General features: G+C 34.0%; 1 protein-coding gene across 1 annotated transcript in view; it reads right to left on the reverse strand.

The window, feature by feature from the left end:
• Nucleotides 1–20,072, reverse strand: part of LOC103575219 (LIM/homeobox protein Lhx3) — a 108,464-nt gene that overhangs the window by 66,684 nt on the left and 21,708 nt on the right. Inside the window, exon 2 of the mRNA XM_053737621.1 lies at nt 5,577–5,634. The gene's annotated coding sequence lies outside the window, so the exon portion shown is untranslated. The remainder of the gene's footprint in view (nt 1–5,576; nt 5,635–20,072) is intronic.

Genomic DNA, 20,072 nt, shown 5'->3' on the forward strand with positions numbered 1-20,072 from the left:
TTCTGATTAACCAGAATAGACTAGAGATAATAATTTGTATTTTTACTCCATCGAAAAGTTTGTACATAATTTTTTACTGATAAAAATAAAACGGTAATGGCGATTGTTAATTAAACTATAATATTTATCTACAAGTAATCGATGCTATCGCGGCTGGACTTAATTACTTTAATTAGTTTTATCGATCAAGTTATTTATACATATATTTTTTATTTGAAAGTTATATCAATAGTTTGAAGTTGTTTTTATTTTATTGATAAACTTAAATGAATTATTTGAAGGCCGTGTACACAAGATTTGATGATACAGCGCCGGATAATTTGTATTTTCGCTTCAAGGATCTGTTATACACCGTTGCCCAACAATAAAAACATGAGTAAAATTGTACATACACACCACATCCTGTGGATTTACCACAAACCATCACCACTCATTTCTCATTACTCTCTTACACTCTCTTTTTTATCCCAAGCACTATCCTAAGTAAAGCACAAGTATACACTTGTCAGAACTTTTATTTTTACTGTCTAAGTCCCTTTGTCTTTTGAAATGAAAAGTTGATTCAAGCTTCGACTAGAGCTTCCAGCTTATACTCCCAGTGAAATCAAGACAATGAGGGACCCGGAAAAGTATAAAAACATTGAGATTTCATTGGACTTGATTGTAGTATGTAAGAGTTAATTTAATATAAGTGGAGATGGAAAAGTTGTAAGAAATTAAAAAGTTTAATTGCAAGTGTGCCAGAGTTTTTATTCATTGATTATATATACTGTTGGTCCGGTCTTGTTTTATTTGGGAATGAGAAAAATAAAATAACGAGTCTTCAATTGACACGTAAGTTTATTTAATTTAAGTGAAAAATTTAATTTCAGTTTGGAAAAAAATTCAAGAGTTTCAAGACAAGGTCAGAGACACATTTTAATCAGTGTCTTATATAATTTTAAAATTAGCAGACAATGCTCACAAAAAGTTTTCATCTCGTAATTTATTATAATTTTATTCAAATATAAATTTTAATTATAAAACTTTTTGTTTGAATTTAATTTTAAAAATAATATAATATTTTAATTTAGTGGGTATAAAAGTATAATCCGAGAGTGAAAATTATAGAGAAGATGAGAGGATGAGAGTTTAAAAAAAATTAAATATTACGTATTAATAACATTAAATGATAAAGATTATGACGACAAGCAAGTTGAGTGGATGTAGTGCCGGTGATCATGGGTTCGGTCACTTTTGAATTTAGCAGAAGCTACCACAGGAGCTCCATGAGGGCGGGGCAGACGTCAGACAAATGAAAAGCATCCCTAATTTGAAACTGAGAGAGTCGAAAGGCAAACAAGTGCCAAACCCGGTTATGCTTCTTGTCTCGTCTCTGCTCTCAAGTCGCTTCTCTTTTTATTATTCTTCTATATCCCTTCTCGCACACTGTCTATACGTACACTCGGTTCTATTCTTCTGACAATTATGAGTCGTTTATACCAAGAAAACACCGCAGGGATTCCCGAGAATTATATATAGTTTTCATTGTTTAAAAATATAAATAAACACAGAAAATCGTAACTCACTTTCTTTGAATAAATATTAAACTAATTTTCAGATTTTTAAAAATTTATTTAGAGCCAGCAAAATTTGCTTCAGACGACTTGAGATAACCTGGAATTATTTTTAAAAAATTCCCTACTTTCTTTCAATTTTTTTTATTTTTTCAAGGAATTTTGACCAAAGTTCAAAGAAAAAATTTTTTCCTTAGAAATTAAAAATTTCTGAAGTTTAAATGCTTCAGCATATATGCCAAGTACAATAAGATTTAGAAAAATCGGAGCAAAAAGAGTTCATTCGTCCTCTGCGTTCCCATTTGGTCCGGCTCTCCCTTGGTAAGTATAAGCACAGAAAATTTTAAGCCATTACCAATATCGTATTTATATTTAAAAAGAGCAATAATGGATGATGAAAGTACGCACTACGGCATGAAAAGTAATGCATAGTATAATATCCTTATAATAGAAAAAATAGTATAGGGTATAGGTTGATGGGAATGTAGAAAAATATGAGGGAGGTCGACAAAAATGACGGGGAATTAGATGTAAAGATGTTGGTACAAGAAAGGATGACGTAGAACGACCAATGGAAAATATATATTATATTGAAAAGCGAACGGTTTCTCTCTACTCCCTCTACTTGCTCTTGTGAGCTCGCGATACGAGTGAACTTGGCGATCAAGAGGGCCAATTACCGACCTATGCAATAGGTACTTTTCCACATACGTAAAATGCTCGTGTAGGTACTCGAGTGCATACTTTCCCTCTCGTATGCTCGCATTCTCTACACCCCCACGTTTCTACTCCTGAGTCTCTCTCTCTCTCTCTCTTATGGCAACTCTCTGTTCAACCCTACAACCCCTAGCACTTGACGCTACACATACGCGGACTATATCGACTGTGCGTCTACTTCCCATATGTTCCCATTACCCTTGAAGGACTGCATGCACATTATGGTACCGTATAGTGCATCGTAAAAAGGGTGCTCAGTACACACATATAAAAACGTACTAATAACGCTACATGACCGTCCACTGGACTGTATCTTGAATTTTTATAGATAAATAAATGTGCTTGAAAAAAATTATTGGCTTTACATGTCTGTATATGTTTATGTGAATAGAAAAATTTTTTTATACTCGGCACTGTACGATTTAATAAAAGTTATTGAGGTATTTATGTGGAATTTGATTGTTCGCAAAGTGAATAGAAAAAATAAAATTTTTATTTTATGAAATAACAGACGAGTGATTGAATTTTCATGGAAAAAAAAATGGGTAAAAATATTTTTCCACCTTTTTTTTTTTTTTTTTTTAATTCATCTTTTATTTAAAATATAAAAATTATTTAGGGAACGGCTGCTCTTATATCAAACAAATTAATTTAGATATTTTGAATTTTCATGCGTAATTTAAATTTGTAGATTTAAATATTGGTACTGGGTTTTTTTTTGTGTATGAAAATATAAGAAAATGAAGTAGATGGAAATAGCGTTGATATGAAGTAGGTATATATATATAAAAATAATGTAAGAATGAGTAGCAGGAAAACCTACTGGTAGTGTCCCTGAAGCAGTATGTACAAATTAAATTGGGTAGTAATCTTATGATGAGACTCTGAAACATTAATTTGTCTCGTTGTACGAAATCCTTGTCGTGTGGGAGAAGTAAGAGGGGTGACTCTTTCACAGCGACCCGTTCTCAAGAGTCTCGCGATTGTTGTACTTGCTTTACGCGGCATACAAACATGTTACGAGTGGGTAATTATATTTACCTTTTCAGTTTTATTATTTAGGAGGTAAAAGAGTGCTCGACCTCGAGCTGCCTTTCTTTACTCGTAATTCACTTTTTTTATTTCCCTTTCATTCCTTTTTTCTTTTCTTTTCTTTTCGGTCCCCTTGAATATTCATATGTAATGTTATTTCATCAAACCATAAAAAAACACCAAAGTTATTTAATTATTTTAAAATAATTAATCAACTCTGTGTAACATCGGAGGATTTTAAAAAATTTTTTCACTTTGGTGCGTGGATACATCTGATTTTTAATGTTACTATTTTTCGTTAACAACTTCTGTGTGACAAAAGCCCGTAATAGAAATAGAAATAGGAGAAAAAGCAAAACGAATTGTCCCTTCAAAGACCCAGACGGAAACAACCATCGAATTTCAGACTATAGCTCGCAGGAAAAAAAAAACCTGAAAATCAATTGGAATTATTTGGCATTGTTGTAAAAATCCGTTGGATGTTATCAATGAACCCAAATTGTATCTTTATTCACAGTTGATTTAATTTACACCTTAATCGAAAAAATCACACTCGTATTTATTATGTCTCTCTAATATTCCCTTGCTCCGAAAATAATTGAATCAACTGGAAACCCTAAAAAAAAATTTTCAAACCTCAAAAATATAGCCAATGACGCACAATATGATTCGATTTGTAGGATTACATAAATTCTAAATTGGTGAACTTCAATGAGGCCAATAAAATCGAGCATAAAAATAATTTGAAAATCCAGGCATTATGATAAATGGATGAAGTGGAGATAATTTGTAAAACGTATCCAGGTAGAGGTTATCTGCAGAGCGGAAGTGACATCGGCAGACGAAATATTCGAGGAAAATTCCGATGGATAGACAGATCGACACTAAAAGGACGAATAGAAAGGGAAAAGCATCAACAATCAGGCCAAAGTCTGGCATTACACTCCATTCATCTCCCGCTTTACCACCCGTTTTTCATGCACCGAAACCCCCCACCATGTGTTATACTCTTTTTACATCTTTTTACTCCTGTTCACACACCTTCCTACTCGCCCTCCACGCCGAAACGTATTCGGCTGACAATTCTTCATTTGCGTGAAGCAAACTCTCACTACACTACACCAGAGCCTCTCAATCAGCTAGCAAGAGTTATAAACGAGCTTTAAAATAAAATAAATAAAGAATAAAAATAAATTCCTTTGAAAATTAAACAAATAACGTTACGAAAATACGAAATTTCAGTCGCGCTAAATATATTTACAATTGATTATTCGAATTTTTTTTTACTGCCACACCTTATAATCAACTTTTTTTTATTCACTCGAATTTAAATTGACGAATTTTTATTTTTATTTATTTAATCAATGGATCAATGAGGATCAGATACACCGTCAGATTACAGGGTAAATCGTGCGTTGATTCCCAATGAGTATTCGCGTGATGAGCAGAGAAAATTCTTGGAATTTTTCAGCTTACAAAGAAGAGTCGTTTTGAAGTGCGCTGATTGCAGTGGTTGTTTCGACGAGCCCATCACTGCGTGCCTGGGTCAGGCTAACTGGGGGAACGGGAGAGAATTTACTTCCCATCATGCCATGGGCTATATATATATATATGAAATACACGTACGTTATGTAGGTAGTAGTTTACGTACTATACATAACATTTTGGTACAGACTACCGTCATTTGGACAGTATTGTCAGAGACCAGTCTATCCTATACTAACCAGGAATACGGAATTTCATCGTACACCATCAACGATACGACATATATGATTTATGCAACTTTTTTTTTACAATGACGAGCAATATTTCACTTGAGTACAATTGGTTATTATTGATTCATTTGAGCTTTTTTAATGGTTATTATTCTTTTCCATTGATTAAAAATTTTTTTTTCCATACAAAAAAAAAAAAAAAAAAAAAAAAACACTTGATAATAAATAGAATCATTTGTTCGACAAATTTCAGTTTTTCCGACAACCCAATCAATAAAAAAATTTAAAAAAAAAAAAGGCGCACAGTATTTCCTAACAAGTGAATTATTTTCCGCACGCGGAGAAAATGAATACGAAATAGCTAATATAATTATAAGAGTAATTATGTTGTTAATGTACGTGTAATAAATAGCGAGCTTATTAAGTATTGATTAGAAGCGAGAATGTACTAGAGTATGTACGTAACGCAGCTTGTTATACGACCTAGTTTTTGCTTGAATGCATTATTATCTAAAACAGCAGAATATTTGCATGAATTAAATAATTAAATACTCACTGAAACACGCTACTCTTAACGTCCGTTGCCAAAGATTCAGCCTGACGTGACATATTTTCTGTAACACAAAATTAAATACGAATTTATTATTGCTATTAATTTACAAAGCGCCTCAGCTTCGATTAGAATTTATATTGCAAAAAATAAATATATGTACATGGGTAATATAAATATATATTAAAGTATCTGTTCATGATATAATATATATTCATGATCATAATTAAAGAGTCTTGGGTATTAAACTATATATTTATATGTATGTGTAATAAAAAAAAATATAAAAAGGGCAAGAAATAAATTTATAAATTGATCCATATTAATAAGATGAGTGAATTCGCGTTGGTTAAATTTTTGCATAAATTTGAATTGGCTCGGTGGTGAATTGCCTTACGGCGAGCGCTGCAAATTTGAATAATCGGGTATAATTCTGGGGTTTTCCCGGTGTAAAATGTCCACGATAAAATCTGCTTGGCTATATGTCGAAACGTTTAACACAATGTATTATATATATATATATATATAAAGTTTTCTCGTGTAGTCCGTTGTACGTCGGTGGTTTATTCGATACACGGTCTGTCTCTCTTTCTCCCGCAACTATACTGCTACCAACGGATTATTAAACGCATGCACTTGTAGACAGGAATGAAGCGGGAAATAAAAAAATTCAAAAGTCAAATAAAATATTTCACGGTTTTAAAATAGTGGATTATTTTAAAAATAAATGGCGGCTGTTAATTTTTATTTGATTTTTTTTCGTACGACTTTGCCTTAAGAATCTGTTTGAATTGTAATGAAAATGTTTTTTCAACTGCAAAGCACATATATTTTAATTTCTACTGGCCATACAATATCCTCGTCTCTGTGGAGTCTTTTGAAGGAAACAAAAAGTGGAAATAAAAAAAATAAATTAGGAAGATGAATGGAGAATGTAAAGTATGAAAATGAATAACAAAAGGAAATGGTAAAAAAGTAGCAATTACGATACTCCTTTATAAAGTGAGGACAGAATCTGAGTTCGGAGACTGTAAAACTCCAGAGAGCAGCATCTAACTGACTGTCGACTAGCGACTGGTAAGTTCAAGGATGATCAAAGGAATAGGTAAGAAAGAAGATAATATAAGGAGCAGGGCTCGGACCCTTGGCATGCGGTCCCAAGCAGACGACGTAAGATATCGCCCTCAGAGCCATTTCATCCTCTGGCAGATTAAAAGCAATCTTATTATACCGAATGACGAGGTCACGTGATCAATCACAAAAACACACAACGGAACTATCGACTTTAATGCGGTTGACTGAGACACGACTATGCCAGCGAACAGAAGAATGCCCACCCGTTGAGATTAAGGAATGTGGAATTGTGTCGCAGGGCCGACAAAACTCATCCCTTCGCCCTGGACTCAATCTATTTTATCAGCCCGATCTTAATCTGGAAGGAAGATACCCATCGGAGCTATCTCCCAGTCATCATCCATCATTTTCGTAAACAATCATTACGAAATTTATAAGCCGTCTTTTTTATCAGGACTATTGAAACATCAATTAAATAATCTGCTTTAAAATAATTAATCGATGCGATGCTGAAAGTAATGAATTTTATTTTATTTAACTTTTTTTTTTTTAATCAATTATAAAACTATCCGAGGGTATTAGCGTTTTTTATGGTGACTCGAGTAATAAAAAACGTAATGCAGGAAATGAAATTTAAAAATGAGACGTTTTGTAATAATAATAATGATGGTAATAATGAAAAAAAGTTATTATCGTCCATCATATTAGAGAGTTTAAATCCCATTGGATATGAGTAGAGAAGCTTCAAAAGTTGAGCAGTTGGATGAAGAGAATTTAATCGAGACACTGTGAAGAGACAAATATGAGTTAATTTTTCATGAGATGAAATCCTTTATTTTTAATCTTTTTCTCTTTCTCTGGGTCTGGGCTTTGGCTCTCGCCCTCGCCATTGCCATCGGTGGGTTTGACTGACATGAATGACGATCTTACGAATTAGGTGCCGTATAAATGGGTTTTAATTGGTTTTTGCTCAGATGCTCACACTCACACGCATAAATACTCATCCTGAATTAACCATCTAACTAAAAATAACATAAAGAAATAAAAAAATAATCATTTAAAATAAATATAAGTAAAAAAGAAACAGTCGTCTTGGACAATAAAAGATTGCACCGAGTTATTATAACTTGAGAAATATATATATATTTTTTTTTATTCTTTTCGTTTAACGTTTGTGACAGTGAATAACGTGGTAATAATACAATATTTAAAGGCTAATGACCCTGAAGAAGTTTGCGAGGCTTTGATCTCATAACGAGTCATTAATTTTCATTCATTAAACAACAAAGTTATACACCGGATAAAATTTTCGTAATTATATTTCAAGGTTTTAATTATAGCGAGCTTATTAAATTAAACCAACTAGTCTTTTTTTTTTTTTTTTTTTTTTTTTTTTTTTTTTAATATTTCAATAGTTGTATTAATTTATGTCTCTATAAAATAATAATAATTTACAAACAAAGCATCACCTGTTCTATACAGCGGGTTGAGAAATAACCTGACAATATTTAAAAGGAACCCGAACAAATTTTGACAAAATTACAATGATAATACAACGAAAGGGGACAACGCAGACACGTAATTGCCAGAAAACCCATGTACCCGAGAAAATAATCTTAATGTGATCATGCAGGTGATTCTTCCTTTACTATTCAAATGTAAATATGTGTGTCAACGGTTCGCCTTATTTCTTTCATATATTACATATTACATATACATATGTATACATTTTGTCACGTCAAATTACGGGTATACAAATGTGTTGCAATAGTTGTACTCAAGGCTGACTCGGCATTAAATTAAAAGCAATTTATTATTTTCCTGCACAACTCAATCGCGAAAAAATTTGAAAGACAATTAATTGATGACAAAACGAATGAAGTATTTAGTGACTTTTTTTAAAAATCATGGATTGAATTTTAAAAATCAGTCGATTAAAAAATTTCGAGTCTAAGCATTGGCGAATGTGTCGTGAAGAGGAAGGTGACCAGGAACTAGATAAGATTTTTTAAAGCGTCTACAAGAAGTTTCTGAGAAAACAGATGAAAATCTTGGGCAAACGAAAACCAGTTGCACCGCAGTTTAGTTAGCATTGCGTTCTGGTCGCATTACTTAGCGTGTGCACTCATAGATCCTATCGGTCCAGGTACCAGGCAACAGCTGGACCACGTTCTTGAAGAAAGAAAATTGAATATAAATTCAAAACACCTTGGAGGCTAAATATTTAAGCTTCTATCTTAAAAATAAATGTCATGCTAAATAATGTAGTGTATTTTAAGAGTCTATGGGTCTTGGGGTCAAAGGCGAGGAAGCTTTTCGAAGAAATAAAAAAATCTTAGTATATGCAAAGAATAAATTTATATATTCTAGTGACATGTCGCATAAAATAAAAAGTAAAAAGAATCACACGCGACTTTAATCGGTGAGTGTCTCTAGCAGACGCGAGACTCGACAGAAGAGATTTCGAGTCTTGATATTACGAACGAGCGCGAGTATAATTTTTATGGTGACCCTCGGCACGGAAGGGCGGCCGTTGCGGCGGCGGCGGCGGCATTGCACTGACGCTATACAGATATAGTGTAATGTATAGTATATGTTTGATACATATATATGTAAGTATGTGTGTGTGCATGTATATAAAAGTATAGAGACTATGGAGAAAGACGAGAGACGGATTTTTTTATTTTTTATTTATTTTTTTTTTTTCAGGTATTTACGATGGCACTCGAGCGGTGACATGGGTTTCTGGGACCAATGAATTTTAATTCCTTTCCCATCCCGCTTGCTTCGCCGGACAGCTAACCATTCTTCCTATACACCATGGCCCATGAGTATTCAGTTGGCCAAGAAGATGGCCGGCCGAGGGACAACGGAGTACAGGGGGTTCCCAGTACGACAGCAGCCCCGCTGTGACACCAGAACGATGATTTAATATTTTAAGAAAATGAGAAGGTCCACCCTTAATTTAACCGCGGACGCGGATTGGAATATGTTTAACCATCCAAGTGTGTATGTGTATGTGTGTAAATACGTAAGTGTCTGTGAGAGTGTGTGTGTGTGTCTTCCAGGCAGCAGGAGACTTGAGAATACATTTCAAGCATCCAAGCAATTCGACACTTTAAAAATGTTGCCCACTAAAACCGACATTTCTCATTGTCTATACCTCAAAATTTAACTATACCAAGTTCCAGGATACTCCTGATATAACAATAACAACTCTCTATAAAAAATCTATAGGCATGCGGGAAGATGGCTTCAACTATAAAAATACCATTTCAAATTTTTTTATACAAAATATAAATAAAAATTCCTGCGGTTTTTAAAAGACTTGAGTTTAAGATAGTCGGTTTTGAATACATCTATTGATAATGTATAGTATAATGAGGTTTATTGGGTTAACGTTCTGTTGAAGACAATTTATAAGATTATGGTTAGGGTTAAAAATGTTTGTAAATCTTATGTGATTTGACACAACTCGTGAATGTACACCGCTAACTCGATTTTCCAGATGGTATCATGTTAGTGACCCAGTTACATAAGCATCATTACCGCGCCTTAAAGTCTAATATCTCCAAGAGAGACTGAAACTGAGGAAACATGGTCGAACTTGGCATTTAATTAATTTAGGCTCGTTATTAAGTTTACATCAACTCTGTTGTGTTTGAATCCTTGTTCTATTATATACTACTACTACTACTGTTTAGCATCTACTTTATACACGAACCACTGAAGTATTTATGTATTTGTATAAATACCTACCCGAAATATGTACATATATTATTTGAAGTCTACTTTACCAGTGCAATATATTTTTATATTCAAATACAATAGAGTAGATTTATAAATTCGTTGATTTCTAAATGAATTGAGAGAGCAGCTCTCTCGCATTCCAGGACAACAACAGAACATCAAGGAACCAAGAACCAGAAGTAGAAGTTGAAGAACAAGAGGAACGAAAAGGCGGGAGAGAAGTTGCGACAAAGGACATTGGCGTGGGACGCCGATCGAGAATAACTTGCTGACTCTCTTACACCAGCTCATATCACATTAATCCTCTTTGTCACCGTCCTTCGTCTGGTACGTCAAGTCCCAACAATCCCGGCGTTGCCGGCTCGCTGAATCGCGGTCCACGAACGCGAATCCAACACTTTATTTCTTACCTCCAGCCTAAGTTTCAAAAAAACTATTCAATCAGTCGGTTATTTTTATAAAAATTAATTTCATTTATCAGTCGTTTCTTCACAGCGCTGCAAAGTAACGGACAATTTTATCAATGGTAGTAAAAAAAAAATAACAAACTACCGTGAAGGATAATATTAGGTGGACAGTGCCCTGGTTCTTTTTGGCAAAATCGAATAACACAAGAGACAGGCGTATCGGGAGTGGTTTGCTATCTATATACTATGCATTAAGGCGGCATCGATGAATTATAAAAACAACTGATGCCGTTGGTCACGGCAAAGGCGTGTGATGTAATTGAAATGTAACCCTATTGTTAAAAGATAATTGACTGACACTGTACCGACCCTCTTCTGTGTGTGTATATATATGCACATATACGTACACCAGGATCATCCCAAAGGCTATCTCAGACACTGCATCAATCCGACATGCGATTTATCCAACAAAAAATCCTCGACCAATCGAGATACTCACCGCGTAAATCAACGCCGAAATTAAATTAAAGAATTAATCACCAAATCATTTAAAAACCAACTGCAAAAAAATTAATCAAAGTAAATAAATAAATTGAGTAAAATAAAATAAAAAAAAATAAATGAATGGGGTTCGTGGGCCGGATGACCATCAATATCGCGGCGTTGGTCATAAAAAATATTTTGTTTATCGTGGTAGGTACAAGATAAGTAAATCTATGTTTATGGATGTCGCTGAGAGGGGTCAGCTCTCTCTCGGCTCGTATGAATATAATATAGATATATAGTTTAGTCGGTGTATGTATATAGTGGGATATCTCGAACGGTCAGGCAGACGTCGCTGGTCGCCGGTGTGGTTGCTGAGAATGGTGGCGGTAGAGGGTGAATACGAGGGACTTAATTAATAACCTCGGTAATTGAACGCCGTTCGATCTATACAAGATAACTAGCTTCCAGTTTCCATATAGTTAAGTATTCTCAGCTGCGTTGATATCCTGAGATATACACACTCGCGTACACATAATTACACCCCCATCTCCTCCCCTCTTCTCTTCTATCCTCTCCTCTCCTCTCCTCGGCAGTTAAGTTCAGTGCGGCCACATTAAATATACCGTAGCACAAATACGTGTATATTTATTTTATCTCGTATGAGAAAACAATTATCACAACTCATTATGTTTGTTTTAAAATATATATTTATTCAGACAAAAGAAAAATGAACAAAACCGTGAGAACTTAAATGTGTGGCGTTTGTAGTTTTAACATTTATCACACACTGAAGAAACTTAAACCTGGTCGAGAGTAAGGGGGAATAGTGTCTTTATGTGTGTGTCGTATAGAGCAAAGGAGTAAAGAAAGGTACCGGCTCTCTCATCTACTCCTCTACTCGAAGTTAATGTAAGTGGAAAGGGCTTGAGTTTCACGATGAGTGGAGCAAGTCGTCGTCATCGTCAACCTACGGAGTAAAGGTACAGAGGCTGAGGCTAAAGCTGAGGTTGAGACTGATGAGGCTCGAGCCTAACCGCGCACTCGAACTCAAACAACTTTTAAGTCCGTGTACCGGGGCAAACAAAACACCGCGCTAATTGCTTACGTCACTCGCCAAGTCAATGGACTAATATCTATCCCTCTCTTTGTTTAAAATACATATATCTATATGTATAGCTATATCTAGCTCATACTTGTAAACTGTGTGTACTGTAATGTTAAGTTCTGAGTCATGCGAGCAGGGTCGACGAGGTCTTGGATTTCAATTAAATCGCATCCACGCACTCTGTTTACCTCGTATAAATGACGAGAGGTGGTTACTTGCTTGCTTGAACCCAATATCTAGATAATTATCAACAGGAACCGTCACTCTCCTGTTAATGGCTTGATAAATATTTAAAAAAAAAAACCTCAGCAAATAATAAACAAGATTATAAATGATTTTGTTTTGTTTTTTATCTTTTTTTGACATGGGATGTTGACCAAAATAAGAGTGTGTTGAATGGAAAAGTGAAAAAAGATAAAATTTGCAAAAGTAATTTGAAAGGTTATCGTTTGCGTAAGCGGTCCCTTTGAGCGAGAGGGATAAAAAGGTATACAGAGAGCACTTCACTACTAAAGAGTACACTAGCGGCCGGAGACAGAGAGGTGTGACTTTCCTTCTCCACACTCCACACTTCTGAGAAGAAGTTTGCAGACTAAACAGGACTCATGGAGTCTTAAACGGACTGTCCCGACAACGAGGTCCTGGCGGACAACTTCCTGAGAGATAAGCCGCTGAGATAGAGAAGTAAGTCCTAGACCTTTTGTCCTTATTTCCTCTTTTTAAGTCTCACTCAATCTCACCCTCTCAGTTCTTCTTATTTATTTTTATACTCTTCTTTAAATTCTTATCCTTGTTTTTTTTTCTCTCATCTCCTACTTTAAGCCACAGTATATATGTATATATATATATATACAACACTGAAGTCTATATCTTATCTACTACAAACAAGAATTACGTTTGCCACGTAATCTCACCCGACCTGCGATTTATTATCCAAAGTTGTACACATACACTGATCCTACGGATTCTCATCAGACATCTGATGCTCAAAATATTTGCCCAGAATTAAAAACATAAATTATTTATTCTTATCAAATACCTACTTAGTTATTGTAAGATTTTTATTATTAAAATAACCACCCATGCATATTAAATTTATAAAACTGCGCTAAAACTCTCCAAACTAAATAAGTAAACTGTAGTATTTTGAGCTCTTGAGCTGTGGAATTTACTAATAAATTTATTGTTGATACTTTCAGTAAGTTAAAAAAATTTAATACTCGAAAAAATTTATTATTATATATTTTTTCCTATGTCTCAAGCAATATTCCAGAGGTTATAATATTACGATAGCCAATCGTCTTATTACTCGAGGGAATATTAATTCAATTTTGCAATAACGAAATTGCATTGCCGGGGGTTTGAGGGCAAATGGCTGAAACTAATATAAAGCAGCACCAGCATTACTTGTTCCCTTTTTCGCTCTCCCTCTCTCTCTCTTTCTCTCTCTTCATCTCATTTATTATTTTCTCATCTCACTCAGTTCAGTGTAGTATACACTCTGGTATGGCATATAAGCAGTATTCCGCGTTTTTACGCGCCCTTTTTGCCTTTGCCATCTCTCGTTCTTTCACTCACCAAAGTCTCGTCCCTCTTTAGTCCCTGTGGCAATTCCCCTACTGCCGTTCCTCTCTTCAACCCTGTACTACTCAACTGACTACTCACTACTCACTAGTCTCTCCCTCTCTGTTTCTCTCTTACTGATAACTCTCCTGGTTTCTTTGCCCCCACATAACCCCAAGGGGTTACTTTTCACGCGGGTTGGGCGAGTAATATGAGCTGCCACTCAAGGGCCGCCCTGTATTACTGCCCGAGTAATTATAGCGACCAACACACTGCTACGCGGAAAGATCACCACCACAAATATCTACCAATATCATATATATGTATAACTTTGTATATATGAGCTGGGATACATGGTGACGTATGTGTGCACGTTATGAGTTTGAATTGTTGCGAAGCAATGACGGTAAGGGGTAGAGAATATTATACAGGTTGATGGCCAGAGAATGAACGTAGTATAGAAAATTAAGCTCGCTGTCCTCCTCGTTCTGTAATAATGGATTGCTGGATCAAACATGGGCTCGCGTCTTTTTTACTTCACTTATTCTAAGTCTAATTGCTTTTCTGTTCCCATATGTATTAAATTCGTTTTTTATTTGGGAAAAAAAAATTGTTTTGGGAAAGTATTCAAAATTAGTTGAGAGCAAACGATTTCGCTAATTGACATTTTTAATAAATGTTAAACAAAAATATTTTTTGAACAATGTTAAAATGTTTAATTAAAAGTATTAATTAGAGCTAATTGTTTTTCTGATTAATTAATTAATAATAAATGCTTTGTCAAAGTTTTTAATTAATATTATGATATTAATTAAAGTAATTGACAATTATTTGTCAGCTAATTGGCATTTTTTTTATTAATAATTTATTTTTAGGTTCAAAATAAGCAGTGAGAATTAAAGAATTTCTGAGCTGCTTTTTATAGACTAGTAAATTTGCAGCCAGGATTCGTAATTGTACTGATCCCTATGGTTCAGGGAACTAATAGGCAGAAAAATTAACATGAGATATTATCTAGGGGCATTTTCAGAAGCAAACTTGACTGAATGAATAGCATGAGTTGATAGGGTAAAGTTTTTTGAATGTACCTTATAAAATTGAGTGCACATTGAAAGTTAAATTTCGTGGTGACTCATTAGACTCCTACCATTCCGCTCTCATTTAATTGGCTCATTAATTTTTTAATGAATTCGAAACAATTCAAATTGGCTGAAAGGGATTATAAGTGTAAATAAATTGATAGAGAGTAATTGCAAACTGTCAGACACAGAGACCGGGGGAGATATTTTTGAAGCTTTATAACTTTATTTTCAAAGTAGTCAGCCTGGCGCCGCATTAGTCGGACAGTTAATGTCATTCAATCGCCTTTAAATTATATTTTTCCCTATCCGCTATTCAATTAATAATAAAAAATATTTTTTATTACAGAATAATACTTGTAAGTACTTTAGGGAGGAGAGTAGGGCATTCTAACCCACGTGAATAACTAGCGATCCTAACCGAAGACAATCTGTACCCGGAAATTTTAATTTTTGCGTCTGTTTGTAGGAAGAATGGCGCATGCGCGAATTTTTATAATTTTTTCTCTCACAAGAGAAAAGACTCCTTTTAAATAGGGCGGGAATTTTAAATTTCGGCGTAGGCATAGTGGAAAGAAAATATCGAAAAAAAAAAAAATATGAATAGTAATTCAGAAAACACGGTTAACAGCCAATCACTCGAATAATTTTATCCACATCACAGACCAATAGCGAGTGACACAATAGAGACATGGGTGAAACAAAAGGTAAAGTAGTCGAATAAAACTCTTGGCAATGTGCTGTAGATGTATAATATCTATATCTATATCTATCTATATATCTATGCATGTATGTATATATGTAGATATAGATACAATACAATCCTCACGTTATGACCATCAACTATATGTCTATCGTGGCGTGATATCGCCGACTGGCAGTTAGCGCAAATAATAGCTGGGCCGAGAATGAAAGCGAAAAAAATAAAAGAAAATCGAAATGAATACGCATTTGTGTTATTCGCTTACCATCGTTATATACTCTGATAAATCCGTAAAATGAAACTACTCGTAATCGCGGCTGAAAACACTCGCGTAACCATGTGAAACAAAGGACAAGTGGTTATGAATTAAGTGACAAAATGCAATTCCTCTGTACAAAATAACCACCGAAAAATAAAATTTAATATACAGCATAAAATCCCTCTCGCTATTGTGTTAATTTACAAAACGTATATCATACCCGGATTTTAATAAAAAGCTTATTGTTAATTTGTTAAATTATCGTCATTATTTTGGGTAATAGAATTTTATGGATTTTCACCACCGCACTTTGCAGCTTGTAAATTTATTAATAATGACTAAATTAATAGAATAATAAAAATAACGAGGATCGAGGATTAATTTTTTTTATTTTTTAAATAATAAAAGTATGCATACGAGTAAAACGAAAATGTTATCCTTCCCAAGTTGGCACGTGAGTATGAGTTGTCTCGACACGATCTCAAGATTATACCTACACCCACGCCAAGATAATATAGATAGATAGTAATTGTAGGGTTGCTGGATGGTGAAATCGGTTCGACAGATCGATCGTCCGAGAAGGAGTTACTGCGCCACGATCGCCAACAAATATTTCATACCTACATGTGCATGTGCATACATACATGTTTGCACTTGTTCATCTATATACGTATATCCATGCATGCATGTATGGATAAGAAAAGAAAGAGAAATATATGAAGGAAAAGGAAGATGATGAGATGAGAAATAAAGTGGCGAGAATGATCGTGAGAGGAAGCATGGACAGTGAGATCGAGATAATGATGCACTCGAGAAGAAATCGTTCTCACATTATTTTCTCGCGTGGGGCACCAACTCGATTATATACCCCGTGGCGAGATCTGACTCCCTTCACTCTTACCCATACTCTTGAAAGGCCACCCCTCAAAAACAATCCATCGGAATTTATTCACGTCCTCTAGGCCTCAAAAATAGTCACTGCCATGTTTGGAATAACGCGTTTAGCCGCATAATTTATGTACCTTTCGAATTATCGAGGGTCCTGATACTTGTTTCGTTTAAATACAATGCACATTGTATGCAATGTTTATCTATGAAATTATGTATTATGAAAGATTATCTTCCCCCGATTTATGGGAGAAAAAAATGTCTGAATTATTTTCAGCGCTGTAATAAAGGCTATAGAGATATTAGTGATTTTTTATTTTAAAAACTGATGGATAGATTTGTTACAGATTAATTCATTCTACAGGTTATTTTTTTTTATTCACGAGTAGCGAGTAAATCGACGGGACGAGGTAATAAAAACCCGTAAGGAAGAGAGTTGAGAAAATATTTAAGGATTAAAATTATTCCTGGGTATATAGAATAAGAAAAATATAAAATGTAAAAGAGTTTAAGAGAGAGAGAGAGAGAGGGAGAGGTGGCAAATTGTAATTTATCGCAACCTCTTAAGATCCGCCGTGACGAGGCTAATCGACAAACGTAACTAATGCCTGCGCTTGCCCGATAAATTTAACAATTGCTCGAGCAATTTTTTTTTTTTAAATCTTTTATTAGGAATCATGGTTAATCAATCGCGAAATGAAGCCCGAGATTTTCGGATTATGATACTCGGTTAATTTGATTAGCAAAGAAAAAAAAAAATAAATGAAACGACAACAGGTCATACATGTATGGGGTGGATTGTACGCAAGTATACCAGAGAAAATTAGTTTTTGGTGAGGTTTTCTTGCCATTACGCCGGCTGACCCTTATCTTTAGTGTCTGATGCTGCAAGTGCTCTGTCCATGCAATAAATGTAAGCACCAGTATGCCTTTTTTTAATGGAAACATTTTAGGATTAAGTGTACACCCGTTTTAATATCATGAGCTGCGTATCTGCAGACATGTTCAACGTCGACATTTAATTTAATTATTTAAAATTTAAATCCATTAACTTTATTCTGTTTGTCAAAAAGTTTCGTTAAAATAATAATTATTTCTTGCACAACCAGAGTATTATGCACATTAACTTTTAGTGGAGATTTAATGTTTATAAATGTAAATAAAAATAAAAATTTAAAAAAGAATAATACAAGATACGGGTATGATTAAAATGGCTAAAGCGGTTGTTTGAAGAGAAATATTTATTTAAATGTAATTTTATTTGGTAAAATTATAACGATATCTGGTCTAACATATGCCTTTTATGTATTGAATGCGACGTATGTGTCCCTAGAGGACCTTACAGAGTGCACATGCCTCCGAATATGCAGGTAAGGAATGAAAGAAGATGCCAAGCAAAAGAGTACAGAAGAGGTCGTAGCATGGAGGAGAACGTTGCGTTCCGCACGATCCGATCGTATTCGTAACCGCGACGCCGGACAAAGCCGGCAAACTTTTCTTTACTCTTCATCGTCGGTTTGTCTTATTCTTTTATTATTATTTTTTTTCTCCGTCTTAGTCTTGGTCTCTTGGTCTTGTATTTGTCTTTATTTTATTTCTTTTTTAAAGTTATTCATTTTATTTTTATTTAAAATACACTTTTATTTTATCTTATTGTTCAGCACGCGGTTCGTGCGATCTTAAAAAAAATCTGTTTTACAAACAAAAGCTACTTAGGCATGATAACGTATTCGGGAGTCGTATGGGTCTCTTACATTCTCGTTTTCGTTAAACTCTTTGCCTTGCTTTTACTTTACTTTACTCTGGTATATGCATGTTTCTATTTATATTTTTACTCGTCTTTGTATTCGGGTTTTATTTCTCTTTGTATATGTATGGATTATATTATGAAGAAAACAAGGGAATACACGAAAAAGCCATAACCTAACTTAACGTGACTTTGCCACGAAAAATTATTCAAACAATAATGATACTGAAAAAAACGTTTGACTGAAAAAGTTCAAGACTTCAAATTATCTGATTAATTGAAATTTTTTTTTTCGAGCCGAACGAAAGTTACGAATAAGTTAGGGTAAAACAGTCACCCAAAATTTTGATGAAAAATTTTTAAATCTGAAGTCAGTATCAAAAATTTTGACAATTCTTAAGTAAAATTCAAATTCAAAACGATAAGTTTGAGCCAATAGAAGAAATTTAAAAAATTTAATTTCTGTGGCAGACTCATTTTGCCCCACATTTAAAATTTTTTTTTGATAAGTTCATATTAGTGCCATGTGTTATTTACGAACTGAAAAAAGTGAAAGGTAAAAAAAAATTCACTATTGAAACTTTTATTTAAGGAGCAAGTTGTCCCTTCTCTCTTCCTTTACTACACGTCCATATACTCTTTGGCAAAGATGTGGAAGATGAAGATGAAGAGGCAGAAGAGAATAAAATAGCCATCGGGTTGTGAGAAAAAAGCAGACGTAGACGAGCTTATGCACTTTGTGTCACCCAATCAGCAATATGAGATGCTAAAAAAAAACCTGTAGAAATTCCTCAGCTACATTCTACTGTACGATCTTGACTATAAGGCGAATTAATATAATTTATGAAAATTAGTTTTGCCGTCAATGCGAGCATCATCTTTTACATATTAAGCGACACGATTCCTGCAAGGATCATCAACTTATGGATCATTTCAAAAATTTAATAACAACATTAAATTATCTCCAACGTTTGCTTTTCAAGGCTACATACATAAATACTAATGTAAATTAGCAATATTAAATTTTTTCATCATTAATAAGCTATTAAATGTTTTTAAAATTTATTTCAAGTAAACTTTTGTTATACTGCTTTTTATCGAGTTAAGTTTAGATCGATAAATAATAATTTAGAAGCAATAAATTTTAATGTAATAGAATAGATAATAAAAGGCATTATTATCAGAGGGTATAAAAATACAAGCGATAAACTAAGAGATAACAATATTAATAAAGATATATATAACATGCATTTGTAATTAGTAATTGGAAATAAAATAAATGAGTTTTTAAAAAAGTAAGAGATTTTTCATTAACAATGTATATTAAACAAGCTAATGTATCGGTTTAATGTACTTTAAAATGTATCATACAAATCACCGAGATAAGAAAAACTTTAATGTTGCCATTAAAATTTATTAAATGTATAAAGATAGACCATAA

This window comes from Microplitis demolitor, chromosome 3 (assembly GCF_026212275.2).
Source record: "Microplitis demolitor isolate Queensland-Clemson2020A chromosome 3, iyMicDemo2.1a, whole genome shotgun sequence".
NCBI lineage: Eukaryota > Metazoa > Arthropoda > Insecta > Hymenoptera > Braconidae > Microplitis > Microplitis demolitor.